The sequence below is a fragment of the Arvicanthis niloticus genome, chromosome 11 (assembly GCF_011762505.2).
Source record: "Arvicanthis niloticus isolate mArvNil1 chromosome 11, mArvNil1.pat.X, whole genome shotgun sequence".
NCBI classification, from domain to species: Eukaryota; Metazoa; Chordata; class Mammalia; order Rodentia; family Muridae; genus Arvicanthis; species Arvicanthis niloticus.
Genome location: NC_047668.1, coordinates 1039694 through 1054776, shown reverse-complemented (window position 1 = coordinate 1054776; position 15083 = coordinate 1039694). Strand labels below are relative to the sequence as shown.

The 15083-nt window shown below is 46.1% G+C and overlaps 1 long non-coding RNA gene across 2 annotated transcripts; it reads left to right on the top strand.

The window, feature by feature from the left end:
- Nucleotides 1-369: 369 nt before the first annotated feature.
- On the top strand, nt 370-11035 carry LOC143443835 (uncharacterized). 2 transcript variants are annotated; one of them, XR_013113127.1, is made up of 5 exons: nt 370-628; nt 2198-2468; nt 2716-2884; nt 3112-3239; nt 8617-11035. It is a non-coding gene; the product is annotated as an uncharacterized LOC143443835 (long non-coding RNA). The 2 variants fall into 2 exon arrangements; XR_013113128.1 differs by lacking the exon at nt 2716-2884.
- Nucleotides 11036-15083: the final 4048 nt, after the last annotated feature.

Genomic DNA, 15083 nt, shown 5'->3' with positions numbered 1-15083 from the left:
GTTTTGAGGTGGCAATGAGATGTCTGGAAGGATGTGGCCATGGTTAGGATTGCCATTGCTGTGAAGAGGCACATGACCACAGCAAGTTTTACAAAAGATAACGTTTAACTGGGGTTGGCCTGCAGTTCAGAAGTTTACTTCATTATCATCATGGTGGGAAGCATGGTTGCATGCAGGCAGACCTGGTGCTGGAGAGAGGTAGCAGAGAGTTCTACATCCTGATCAGCAGGCAACAGGAAGAGAGATACTAGGCTTGGCTTGAGCGTTTGATACCTCAAAGCTCACCAGCAGTGACACACTTCCTCCAAGAAGACCACAAGGGCATACTTCCTAACAGTGACACTCCCTTTGAGCCTACAGAGACCATTTTTATTCAAACCACCACACATGGGAAGGATGCAGGAGTCTGGACTCCAGGAAAGAAGTGTTGAAGGCTGTAGTGTTGGTGCCAGCAGAAGCAGAAGCACCTGAGAACAACTAAGAGAGAATCAGTATGAAAGGAGAAGAGCGTTCTCAGTCTTGCAGAGACTGTCACCGAGGCCTGTAGGGATAATCTCTTCTGTACTGTGTGGAGGCATCACCTATCAATAAAAATCTGATGGCCAATAAGCTGAGGCAGGATTAGAAGGTAGGACATCTGACGGGGGGTGGGGGTACTATGGGAAATAGGAAGACTCGCCATCTGGACTTAGAGTATCAGATGTGTTTTCACAGAGAGATAACTAGCCATGTGGCAGACATAGAACAGTGTTAACAGGATAACTGAGTTACAAGCTAGTTGGCATCGGTGGAAAAGACCATGGTTACAGAGGCCCTGAACTCACTAAGAGAACCCCCCATCCCCCACACTCTCATTCCCCCCACCTTCTGAAATCCCTCTTCTGCCTCCTCTGATGGAAGGCAGCACAAATTAGCTCTTCTGCCCTCCCCCCAATTCCATTCTGTGTAGGTTCACCTGCCTGTAGGTTGGCTTTCCCTTCTCTTCAGAAGCACTGAAGGGGGCTTCCTCCATTTTCACAGAGCCAGCTGAAGTTCTTTCTCAGAACCCAAGCAGCCCAGGAACCCCAGCCCTTTCCCTCAGTGTCAGATTTGATGGGGGTACAGAGCCGTTTCTGACGTACAGCTTGTCCTCTCAGATCAGAAGCCATTTTCCGGAAGAGTCTTCTGGGAGAATGGTGAGGAGAGTGAGTAAGGAGTTGCACCTGAAGTCTTGTTGGAACTGTGGCTTCTGTGTCCTCACTGTGAGTGCCCACACTTTGGTTGGAATTCGGAGCCTACTGCCTTTTCCATATTTACTCTGGCCTCCCTGTTCTAGGGCCTCAGAGTTGAATGTCCCAACACCGGGCTTTTTGGAAACTTCACATCTTCAAGTAGCTGGCATCACACTGATGTTTCTCTCTCTTAGCCTCTTCTTTTGAAGAAGGAATATAACATTATTAATAAATGACATGATTTCCTTTGGGTGGGTTTGTTGGCAGTAACAGCAACACTCGCAAGCTGTTCTGAGCAGTTTTTGTTGTTAGTGACTTTGAGGGAAGTAGATCTGAGAAGGGCTACAGGCTGCCTGGCTCTGATCTCAGTTCCCCATTCCCATTTCTTTGTAATTAAACGCAAGACTTTGTCAGCCTCTGTTTATCCTTGGTGATACCCTGGGCACTCTCCCTTTGCCTTTATCTCTTTGAACCAGAAAAAGGAAAGTTCTTTTGAATGGTGTGTGTGTGTGTGTGTGTGTGTGTGTGTGTGTGTGTGACACAGAGAGGCAGGAAGACAAAGAGTCAGAGAGACAGACACACAGAAAGAGAGAGAGAGAGAGACAGAGACAGAGAGACAGGGAGACAGGGAGACAGGGAGAGAGGGAGACAGGGAGACAGGGAGAGAGAGGGAGACAGGGAGACAGGGAGACAGACAGGGAGAGAGAGGGAGAGAGGGAGAGAGGGAGAGAGGGAGACAGGGAGACAGGGAGAGAGGGAGAGAGGGAGAGAGGGAGACAGGGAGACAGGGAGACAGGGAGACAGGGAGACAGGGAGACAGACAGGGAGACAGGGAGACAGGGAGACAGACAGGGAGACAGGGAGACAGGGAGACAGGGAGACAGGGAGACAGGGAGACAGGGAGACAGGGAGGTTAAGCGTGTGGAAGCTTGAGGTTGCCATGGATGTCCTCTTTGACTGGTTATCAACTTTATGTTTTGACTCAGAGTCTCCGACTGAACCTGGATACCACCGTTCGGCTACATTGGCTATCCAGGGAGCCCCTGAGGTCTGCCTGCCATCACCTCCCAGCACTGGAATTACAGGCAAGCTGCATGATGCCTACGTTGTACATGGACCCTAGGGATATGCACTCACACCCTCATGCTTGCACAGCTAGTTCTTGACCACGGAACCGTCTCCCCAGGCCTCTTTAGTTTCCAATTGGATTCCAAGGCGATCATTACATTCTAAACTGAACAGACTCGTGGGAGGCAGGTAAGGGTGTGCGTGGGTGTGTGGGAGGGGTGAGGTGGGGTGAGGTGGGGTGAGGGTGGGTGAGAGGGGTGTTGTGTCTGCCATAAATTGGAATGGAGGAAATACGGGAATAGCCAAAGCTTTCAGAAACACGGAGTTTCTCAAAGTATTTCTCCAAAAAAAGCTAATTTCAATCACAGTAGGAAAATGGATGTTGGGGATGTTAGAGGGTCTCAGCTTGTTAGAAAATTAGCCCTGTTTTCTACAGTGTCACAGCCGTCCAATACACTAAGCAAGGAAAGAAAGTTTTCCTATAGAAAACACTTCGGTGATTCGCTCCAAACTGAGATCTTAGAGCTGTTTCCGGGCTGGTTCACTCGCCAGCCTGGCGCTCACCATCATAAAAGGCAGCCTTCTGGTGTGAGACACACGCCAAGGTAAGCAGGCACAGCAGAAAGGCAGTCTGCATCCTCCAGTCCTTTCTTCCCAGAAGCCGGCTTTCATGCAACTGTGGGACAGATCCTGTAAGCTCCCCAGCCGTCCCTCTGCCGAGGCCTTCCCAGTGAGCCAGCTCCGATGGAGGGCTCAGCTGGCGAACTCGACATTGCTTTGAGGTTCTCTTCTCTCTTCTTGAGTTTCTGAGCTCTCCCACCATCTTTTCTAGATATCAGGACCCCTTCAGCCACCCTCCCCACTCTGGCTCGTGGTTCTGTGATGGTCGCTCCCCTCCAGCCCTGCTAATTTGCTGTGACTCTGGGCCAGGTGTTATTAGGTGAATACGCTGGAGGAGAGGTGAGTGTAAGGCCCGGGCGCAACATTTTCAAGAAACTACATTGTAATCCCATTCCCTGAGAAGATGTCATTTTGAAGGAATTTGCAGGCTTGCGTGTACGTGTGTGCTCCTGCGTGCATGTGTGCTCCTGTGTGCATGTGTGTAGGTGGTGAGGGGAAGATAATAAGGCAGAGGACGTTGGAGAGGAAGAGGAGGACGAGGGAGAGAACGGTGGGTATTGTTCATCCGTGTTCCACCACGCAGCAATGATGCTCAGGCACCCTGGATCAAATGTACACTGGTATCATTATTGCCCATGGTCAAAGTCAACCTCTTTAAAGGAAAACCGTACTACTCACTTTCCACAAGCATCATTCAGGACCCAAAGTCTTACCCTTACATTCTGTGAGCAATGGCCCCCACACGCCACAGAACCTGCTGTACTTCCCCATTGGTCCAGGGCACTCTCCCTTCATCTCTCAGACCACCAAAGTCTCCTTTTCCTAGGGTCCCTCAATGCTTTGTGGTTTCTCAAGTGGACCATGAAGTTTTCCACTCCTTCCCTCCCCCCACCCTGGTCTCAGTGTTACTCAAAAACTGTAGCTTGAGTGTCCAATTCAGAATTATCTCTGGGAGCTTCTACAAGTGCTGGTCATCCAGGAACTGGCCTCCCTGGTCCAGGCCCTTGCTGTACACTACAGTGGGAGAAGGAGCTCAGTGGTGTGAGCCTCCCAGAAGCAGGGATGAGCACCTGGTGACACATGGAGGATCTCCTAGGAGGGAAATGATAGCAAGAATGGAGGAACATGTGGAGAGACAGCTGTGGGTCACAGAAGAGGGTAAAGTGTGGGAGCTTTTGCAGGCAAGACAGGAAGCCTCGGTGCTGATCTGGAACACCCCATCTGAGGTCTTTTGAGGGTTGCTGCAAGCCCTCAGACACTGCATTTTCTATTCCCTTTCTCCCTCAGAAACATACTTCAGTTACTTAGAAAAGAATTTTTTTGAAACTTGAACTCCAAATGCCAGAATGAGCAACTGGGTATAAAGTGGGTCACAAGGAAGTGGCAAGTAGCACACAGACAACTTCAAGTGCTGAGTCAGACTTCTCTACACCATGTTATGAAATACACAGGAAGGGAAAATAAACAGAAGACAGGGATGGAAGGAATCCTACAATAATATTTCCATCCCACAAGTTCTGGCTTAACACACACTTAGGGAGCTGGAGAATGCTCCAACGTTACTCTCAAGAGCTGAAGAACTGGAACGAAACAGATAGATGATAAATGTCCCAGATGAGGTAGACAACACTGAGAATCATTTGGAGTCCTTATCCGGGAGCATCCTCTGTCTGTGAGTCTTAGCTGCTCTGCTCCACCAAGCAGGCAGGTGCACAGCAAAGCAAGGATAGTCTAAAATAAACTCACAAAGAGTTTAAAAGTCTGCTATTAGTTCCCCTCATATAAACAAAGCCTACCTCTTTGGGTTTTATTAACTCTCTCTCTCTCTCTGCACATGTGCATGTGTGCATGTGTGTGTTGAGAACCACTCTGCCCCATGCTTGGGGGCCAAAGTGTTGTGGACCGCTCTGTTAGTGTTGGAACCTGCACTGCCAAAAGCCTTGGGGGCTAAGTTGTTAGAGCCCACACTGCCCCAAACTGTTGAGGCCCACATTCTGCCTCAACACTTTGGCCTCAACGCTTTTGGGGCTAAGTCAAGAGAGAGTGTGGGGCTGCAGAGGCAGGAGACACAAAGAATGGAGACCAGACAGGGTGTGATTCAGTCTTTTCTATTTTCTCATGTCTCTTCTATTGAAGGGAATTCTGAGGTATTTATATACACAAGCAGGAGAACACAGGTGAAAATACTTTACCACGTGCACCATACAGCTGAGGTCACTAAACAGCAAAACAAGCTATGTGGGATAAACAATATACTTATCAGAGTGTGCTTCAGCTGTTATAGGCTTTTGAAAACCAAGTCTTTCATCAGGGTATATGGTTCCAGATGGCTGCAAAGTTAAAGTCGGCTCCCAACACCAAACTGCTCCAGTCTGCGGGTCGGGGTTCAGCAAGAGAGAGAGAGTGAGGATGGACGCGAGGAATGGAGGCCATTCCCCATTTATTCTTCAGCCTCTCTTCCTAGTCCAAGTCCCAAGTCTTAAGTTTCTAGTCCCTAGTTCCTAGTCCCTAGTGCCTCCAAGTTCCAAGTTACTTCTTCCAAGTGCTAAGTGCCTAATGTCTAATTCCAAGTTGTACTGAACTCTTCTGTCTGCCTCTCTGCCTTTTATATGTCTCACTTCTAAGCCACGCCCTTAAGTCACACTCTTAAGTCACACCCTTAGGTCTTATCTCTAAATCTGATCTCTAAGTCACACCCTTAAGTCTTGGCTCTAAATCACAGCTTTAAGTCTCACACACCCAAGGGAAGATCCTGGGTATCTAAAACAAGATGTTATCAGAGTGTGTTCAGCTGTTGCAGGCTATTGTAATCAAATCTCTTGTCAGGGTATATGGCTCAAGATGGCTGCAAGGATGTAGCCGCCTTCTGTCGGCTCCCCACATGTGTGTGTGTGTGCACATGCGTGTGCATATTTCTGTGGTGCATATGTTTGAACATGCCAGAGGTCAATATTTGATGTTGTTCCTCAGAAGCCAACTACCTTGCTCTCTGAGACAGGGTTTCTCTCTCTGGCCAGAAGCTTAGGATGAGCCCCAGAGATCTCCCTGAGTGTGCTTTCTAAGCTGAGATTACAAACATGTACCACCCTACCCTTCATCGTTGTTGCTGTTGTTTTTAATTTATGTGTGGATTTTGGGGATCAAACTTAGACCCTTACACATACACAGCAAACGCTTTTGATGGGCTATCCTCCCAGCACCAGATTTTTAAAATGTGATAAATATTTGGAACATAAATATTATCACTGAGCCATTATTTTGTTGCTGTCCTTAGCCAGGATCTTACTATGAGGCTCTATGTAGACCAAGCTGGCTTCAAACCCACACGGATATCTACTTGCCTCCTGAGAACTGGGAATAAAGCTGTGCACCACCATGCCTGGCAATTTTAATCATCCTCAAGTGTGTAAATCATTGGCATTAAACACATCTTTGGTGTTGTGTGACCATTTTGATTTCTAGAACGTTTAAAAAAATCTACACATAAATTGTACCAACAAGCAATAATTCATTTTTTTCTCATCCCTAATCCCTTGGGAACATTGCTTTATACCCCACTGAATTAGATCACTCTGTGTGTGTGTGTGATGGCTCAGGGCTTACAAGTGCTGGCTGCATAGGAATGAGGACCAGAGAACAGGTCTTAGCACTCACGTGGAAGCTGGGTTGTGCAGTCATGACTCCAGTGTAAGAGGGATTGAGGCAGAAGGATCACTGGAACTTGCTGGTTACCAGCCAGAAAAAAAAGGGAGCGTAAGTTCAATGACAATAACCTGCCTCACTGGAATGAGGAAGAGAGTGATAAAGAATGACACCTGACGCTCATACATATGTATCATATGCACATACACAATACACACATATAACAGACACAACACACATACACTACATGATATACAATACACGCATATATAACATACACAATTCACACAAACACACATACATACATCACACACATATACAATACATACATATACAACATATACAACACATAAATACACACATATATCACACATACAACTATGCACCACAAACATACACCACACAAACATGTATACTACCCATATATAGTCACACATCCACAACACATATCAAACACATGCATATATATATCACATTTATACACCCCCCCACACACACTCATTACACACATATAACATATACACCAGATGCACACATACACATATATACATACATATACAACACACACATATACACATATACAACACACACACACACATACATACATATCACACACACGTACACACACACACCAGCATGTTGGTAGCACTCCCTCTAGCTCTGACCACCACAGGGGTGCAGCAGATGGGCCTGTAAGAGTACTTAAAATAAACACCAGAAAAGGCATATGTATAAATCTGAAGTAGCCTAAGCAGTGGCTACTTCAGAGGAGATGAACCCTGAGCTAATGGACCCCACATCTCACCCAGACTGCAGACAGGCCTGCACCTTGCTCTGGAGGAAAATGTTATCTGTTTTCCAAGGTTCCAAGCAAGACCTCCTCTTACTATGGAGATGTGGTAAGTTTATCTTCCAAGGCTGTGTACCACCCACACGTCCCTGGAAAGATGGTCACAGGAGGTCATTGTCTCTGGTCACAAGTTATACAGAATTGTGAGAGTGTCCAGAATTGTCTCCAGGATTCCCCTTTCCAGGGACTTCTGTGTATTTTGGGCCAGAATTATCTCATGTGTCTGTCTTAAGCGGAAAGAGAGGTCCTGAAACTGACTGCATTTGGCCAGTGCATGCTGCATACAGCTGCAGTTCTGTTTGTGAGGACACAAATGCAAATGGAGGAACATCCTTGAAGCAAGGCCAGTTCTGTGCCCAAGGGTTTTTCATCATGTGATAAAAATAAAATAACATGACGGCTTATTGATTTGTCTAGAAGTAAATTGTACAACTCAAACATAAAATTTGTGCTTTGGGTCCCAAACAAGAAGCATTTTATTGGTTTTGAATGAGTTATTTGAATCCTTTTAAGTGTGGTGTACAATTTCAAAGCTACAGCTGAGTAAAATCTAACTGTACAGCTCACAGTGGTAGAATAATGGCTAGTGTGGGCAAGACCAGGTTCAATACTTAGAAAGGGGCAGAAGCAATTCACATGATGTGTGTGTCTGTTTGATGATCTATTTTTGATGTTTTTTGAAATGAGATCTCCCTATCTCTCCATGAAGCCCAGGCAGGTGGTGGCATACTCACCCTTGTATTATAGACCTATACTTACTGTCCCATTTGACTCTGTCTTTGTAATCAAGAAAAATTCTGTCATGAAAGTTCCCTCATATATTTTTAAAATATCTATAGCTTTAAAAACACACTCACCAAGCTAGGTGTTTGGGAAGAGATTTATAAATATGCCTTTTCTGGTATTTATTTTAAGAGTATTTTTTCACCTCATGACAGTCACTTGAGGCCTACAACATTTCCATGGTAAACCCCCCTTCATCCCCCCAAAAAACTGCTGATTGCTGGTAAAGACCGATCCTTCACCGTCTTAAAACCTATGACTACAGAGTTGGCTCCCCATGCAAAGGGTTTCCTGTTAGGGCATAGGCCACGCAGTGAGGACCTACTCAGTGGATTTCGGGTTCTGGGGAGGAGGTGGAGAAGTGAGGGCCCCAGGGGGAATCTGACTCCGCCTACATGGTATGGTTCATTTCTACACCAAAACGTCTTTGTTTCTTTTCAGCAGCGTGGAGAGCTCGGAAGCTATCCTGTGCCAACATGGAAGGGGCGGGGTGGAGTCGAGACTAAGCATGCCTTTCCCAGAGGCACAGATGTTTGCAAATTACTTTCAAAGACTTTGCTACACGGTTTTGAAATACAAATGCTCCTCTCCTTGAAGGGAGGGAAAGTTTTGAATCGGAACTTGGTTGATTCAAATTTGAATCCAGAGGCATCATGGGAGTAATGGGCAGGACTAGGGCAGGGTAGTAGCAGGGAGTGTTTGCTTCTCTTTTGCAGTTAATGAGGAGAGAGTTTTGTTGTCAGCAAGGTTTTTGTGTGTGTGTGGGGGGGGTGAAGGCTTGTTAGAGAGGGCAACTTTGAAAATTTAATTTTCCTTGCCAGTGGGCCGTTTGCAATGTGCATGAAATTACATTCCGAGCAGCCGAGCGAGGGCAGCCAAAGCGAGGCCTCTGCAGAGAGAATTTGGCATCCATCTATCACCTCCATGTGAGACAATCCGGAGGCTCTTGTGTTATTATTCTCTGCTGTAACCAAGAAAACAAACAAGAAGCCTTGCACAGCTCCACAGAGCAACAGTCGATCACTGGAAAGGAACTGGAACCGAGAGAGCGTTCCTTACAGGTTTTGTCACATGTTTCTGAAGCCCGGGTGCTGATAGTGAAGAGTTGCCAATTCTCCACCGTTCGATTAAAACTTAACCAAGTCAGCTTAGAGGCTGTGTAACTAAAAGAATCTGCGCACAGACCGCTCCATCTCCTGATATCTTAAGAACTTTGAACAGAATACAGAGATTCCGGGACTGTTTTCTCATCTTTGTACTGTGTTTGCAGAGGTGAATGTGTTTTCCTGAGATGGAAATCTAGGAGACAGCACAGTAGAAGTCCTTCATTTGTCCCTATAGCCAACCTTCATGGAGCTCTGGCCTCCAGCCAGCTGGACACTTTATTTCCTAAGATTTTCCAAATAAGATTTGACCGGGCCCCAATGCCCCTTCTCAGAAGGTAAATTCGACAACTGAAACAGAGAAGTTGAGTGACTTGTACAATATCACACAGTGGTTACAGAGGACCACATTATGTAAAAATGACACATAGGGTCTCTCTAGTTTTGTGACTCAGGAGTCCCTGAGCAAAATGGTACAGCATAAAAGAGAAACTCAGGCTGTGGCAAAACCGTAGGGAAAGGGGCCTCTTAAGGCAAAGGCAGTGTTTCTAAGAGCAGTGAGCATTCTTGCTAGAGATGTGTTGACAGGCTCCCTAGACTTAACAATCTATGCAAGGTTTCTTTGCTTCCAGGGTCACTTATCCCCACCCCCAACTGGGACAGCTGTAGATACAGGGAGAAGCCCAGGCTGCAGGCTGCCAGAGAAGCCTGGATGGTCTTCTCTCCTGGCAACAAGACAGAAGAGGGAACCATTTCTTGGTAACTTCTCTTCGAAATGACCTTCGTGAGATAAGTCCTGTATGTTTGGGTGTCTCAGGCTCCAAAAGGACTCAGCCTCTGATTGTAACCAGTTTCCCCAGTGCCCTTGCATTCTGGTCCTGGGGGCCAGAGTCGAGCCCAGTGTTCCTTTTCTGCAAGGTTCTTATTGTACTAACAGTGATGGTGTCTGAATATATGGTGTATTATCAGCAAAATGCACCCCTAGTTTATGCCACCTGCTTCCCCCTGGAATGGAGTTCTGTTTAATCCAGACAATGTGTTTGGAACTGAAATATGATTGTACATTGCTGAATATTAGAAAGCCCAGGCTGACACCTTCCTCTGGAGTTTCTTCACCTCCCCCTCATACTGTAACAACGTCAGCCCTCACATTATTTATCCTTTGGTTATTAAAACCAAGACAAAGACCTGTGATTCCTACCACTACCAAGGGAACTTTATTGGCTCAGGACCCCAAAGACCAAGTTCTCAGCCCAAAGGAGATTTATTTGTCCCAGAGGGACAAAGGGCAGGGAATAAAAGACAAAGACAGGAGATAGAGGATGAGGGAGAAGGGAAAAGAATAAGAGAGAGGGGGAAGGGGTATTTGTCCCAGAGTGGGACAAAAGACTACCTCTGGATAGAGAGGAGACAGAAGTGGCTCCTAGGCAAATGGCAGTTTTATACAGGTACAAGGGGGAAATCCCATGTTAAGATGAGATGTTTAATTTTAACTGGACATGTTAATTAGGTGAGCCAAGGGGACTTTGATTGCTGGACTTCAATGCTTTGATAGTTGGACATTTGTCATCAGCCTCGGGAGGAGGAAGTGGCCAAATAAGGGGATAGACCTCGGTGACTAGCTTAGCGATGTAGTCTAAAAGGCAGAGGGAATCATCGAGAAGGGCAAAGCCTGCCAGAGCCATGCTTGCCATGCTGGGCTGGCAAGAGTCCCTTCACCTCCTCCCCCAAGCACAGTATGACAGTGTTTTCCTTTAAAAAAAAAAAAAAATATATATATATATATATATATATATATATATATATATATACCTCTAATAAAGTAGATAATTGGATCAATTAGCCCGGTTTGAAGACCCCCATCAAGCCCCACTGGATGAACACACAGTATGGAATCGCAAAGGTTTGCATTAACCAATGTTTGAACGCCCGGGCTAGGTATTCCTTTAAAAATTTACTGAAAAAAAAAAATCACAATTGGAAATAATTGTTCACATCTGCTTGGCGATGCGTCTATTTGAAAGGACAATGTGAAATTATGAGTGACAATAGCTTTCAGTTTGTAATAAGAACTGAGATGGGAAAATTCAACCAATGAAAGGCGCCTCCTTGGAGAAGGTATTCTCTGCTTGAAGACTCAAGGTAAAGCGTGTTGTTGGCAGATTCTGTTTCCTTCTTTTGATTATTTGGCCTTCACCCAGGTGAGGTGGGAGGAACAGATGTTCTGACTCTCGTAAGACAATGATTCCCTTCATTGTGCTTGACTGCCCTGTTGCCACTCATCATGATTGTGAGGCTGACTGTGACACCCACAGACACACAGGGAGGGGGACCAGGAGACCTTGAGAGAAGTACAAAGGAACCCATCCCCCTTCTCCCCCGAGCTCCCATTGTCCTCAACAAAATCATATTTTCACATCCTTGATGCTTGGAGACTTGATGCTTGAGCCTCCACTCAGCTGCTGATGCTGACCACAGACTGGCCCAACCAGGAAATAAGAAGGTTAGCAGCATAGTCAGAAGCAAGGCACTGTAGAATGACCTGGAAAAAAAATGTGAACAGACATAGGGGAATATGTGTGGGCTCTGGCTAAAGCAGGTTGGACAAACTGAAGTGTGCTATGAGTTAATTTTCTGTCTCACTCTGTAGTTAGCTCAGGCTAGCCCCAAACTTGTGCTCCTCCTGCCGCAGCCTTCTTTGTACCAGGATTACCAGTGGATGCTACCACATCTGGCTTAGAAGTAAAGATTCCAATGAAAGGCTAATGAGGTCTCATTAAAAGGACAGATGCTCAGTCTGCCATAAATGGAAAAATTAGAATATAGTAGTCAGAGATCTTGCTGAGGGGGATCTCAGCTTTTGATGTTAAGGGCCTACCGTGAGAGTATTTGTTACTAGAATTTTGGGTCTCTTTGTTGGAGACACTAAGCTGGAAGTCTGAATGTAGAAGCTAGGCTTGTTTGTTACGTAGAGCTGGATAGAACCTGCTGGTTGCTTATCAAGATCCATTCTCTCCTCTTCCCTTAGTGACATGACCCCTATTTTTTTTTTTTTAAGATTTATTTTATCAGTGAGTACACTGTTGCTGTCTTCAGACACAACAGACACACCAGAAGAGGGTATTAGAACCCATTACAGATGGTTGTGAGCCACCATGTGGTTGCTGGGAATTGAACTCAGGACCTCTGGAAGAGCAGTCAGTGCTCTTAGCCCCTGAGCTATCTCTCCAGCCCATGACCCAGATTTTTAATGTGGCCATGTGCTCAGCTGGAAAATTCAGCAGCCACGTTGGTTGCTTGAGGCACCCAACCAGGAAGGTGGGGAGCAGATATTTTGGGGCGAATCTTCTGAGAGGACTCTGTAAGAAGGGATTGACTGCATCCACACCCATTCCCCTTTTCTTCCTGGGACAGAAAGATGAATGGAGTAACTATAACTCTAGCTTCCATTTTGTGCCATGAAATTATTCTGAAGTAGGAGGTCCTACATGAAGGATGGAGGAAGAAAAGACAGAAGTGGCCTGGAACCTTGGCGACACTGTGAGTCCCAGACCAGGTGGACACAAGCCTCCCTGGAGAAGGGAGCAAGCTTGCCTCACTGACTTCCCACAAGTCTCAGAGCTTCCCTTGTTGAACCACGGTCTCCTCCTCATTGCTGGCTGTCACAGATCTTGGGATCTTGGGGAAACTTTAAGGAGTGCAAAGCTGTGTCTGCTTTTTCATGCGTATTTGTTTAAGAGAAACAAACTGAGAGGTAAAGGTGAGCTTGAGTGGCTGAATATAATCTATGAGCTAAAGCATAAAAAGGAATCAAAGCCGTGTGTACTGTATAGTATCATGTATGCAGTGGGCTTAAACAAAAAGCAAAAGGAGGCTCTATCCTCTCATGTATTTTGAGAAATCCAAAGGCTTGGTAGATCTCAGGTAGGTAGGGCTGGAGATAGTGCCTGGACAGATCAACAAAGATCTAGTGTGTGTGTATATATGTGTGTCTGTCTGTGTGTATCTGTGTGTTTCTCTGTGTGTGTGTGTCTGTGTGTGTGTGTGTCTGTTTGTGTGTGTCTGTGTGTGTGTCTGTGTGTGTCTGTGTGTATGTCTGTCTGTGTCTGCTTGTGTGTGTGTTTCTCTGTGTGTGTGTCTGTCTGTGTCTGTTTGTGTTTCTCTGTGTGTGTGTGTGTCTGTGTCTCTGTGTGTGTGTTTCTGTGTGTGTGTGTCTGTCTGTGTCTGTGTGTGTGTGTGTGTGTATGTGTGTGTGCGTGTGTCTGTGTGTGTATCTGTCCCACCAGCTGAGCTGTCTCTCTCCTCATTCCCAGATCCTTTTTGAGATAGGATTTCACAGTGTAACCTACCTCGACTTCACTGCCCTTATTCTCCTGCCTTAGCCTTGGAGTCCAGGGATCACCACACCTGGTTTCTTTCTCTTCTTAGTCTACTGTGCTTTCAGGGTTTGTTCCCGGACTGTCTTTTCAAGTGATCTCAAGATGACTGCAAAGGTCACAATTTGATTTGTATTTGTTCATGTACAGTAAGAAAAAACTTTGCCAGAAGTCCCTGGCAAAGTATCCTAGCCAGGGTAGGTAGATCATATTTGACATGTCGCAAAACTTCATCTGGGAAGATACTCCACACATCTCACCTCAGATAGGGAACTGAGGACAGAACAAAGGAAGGAGCCTACCAAAATCCAACCTGGTTTTATTGAGGTTACCTACAGGAATATGAGTGAAGGGTTACTTATAGGAGCAAAACTCAAAGTAGCTGTATCACTACGGCCCACCCTAGCATGGGTGACAGCACACAAAGCTGGGAACCTGGAGCACACTGCATAGCCTGCAGGCAGCCCAGCAGGTCAGGGAGTGTCCTTTCCAGGGGTCTCCATTTATCTAAACCTCCTCCATGCAGCTGGTCTGGTCTGAGAGTCTGCTTTGCAGCTCTGCTTGTCTGAGAGTCTTCTCTTGCAGCTTAGTTTGTCTGACAGTCTTTGCAGCTTTTGCTGCTTACTCTTGGCAGGGAGGGATCTAGTGAATGGGGGTGGGGAGTTCAGGAAAGGTTGTTTACCCTCCCATTTAAAGGGCCTCCCTGCAGTCTCTAAGAGCATGACCCAGACTAGTGTGGAGTTCCCTATAGTGATTTGGAACTGGGCTGCCCCTTCCCTGAGGCCCAGCTGGGAAGTACAGGGAGGGCTTTGCTAGAAAGGAGAAGAAAGAGAAGGCATGTGGGGAATAGACAAGGTGACCCTTATCTCTTCTGATCATCTCATTAGACAATGTCACTTAGTCTTTTTGTTTGTCTTGAGGCAAACACCTTTCAAATTTCATCCCTATTAGTCTGAGACCTTAGACTACTGATTGAGATGAGATGAGGAATGAGGTTTCCAGAGAACCTTTGCCTCCATAACCTCCCCCTGTCTAAGAACTCCACAGCAGGAGTGTCATGAGTTCTATGAGCCATACCTCCACAGGTCTTGTCTGACAGGATGAGCATGGCCTGAAAGGATGAGCCAGATACACTCTTTAAGAAAGCCAGAAAGTATGAGGGCAAAGGGTAACTGGATGGGTGCATGACAGGGATGAAGGAATGGGCCTCAAGCTGGGCATAGGACGAGGGTCAACAGGTGAGCATCAGTCAGCAAGGACACTGAGGGCTTTTGTGAACCTGAAGAAAGGAGAATGAGGGCTGGGAGCATGTGGAGGATTGAGACCACATCGATTTTGCAGTCTTTTTTTTTTTGTTTGTTTTGTTTTGTTTTGAATATTTTTATTTCTTCAATTTTTTATTATCAGGAGTGACTGAAATAAAATATAA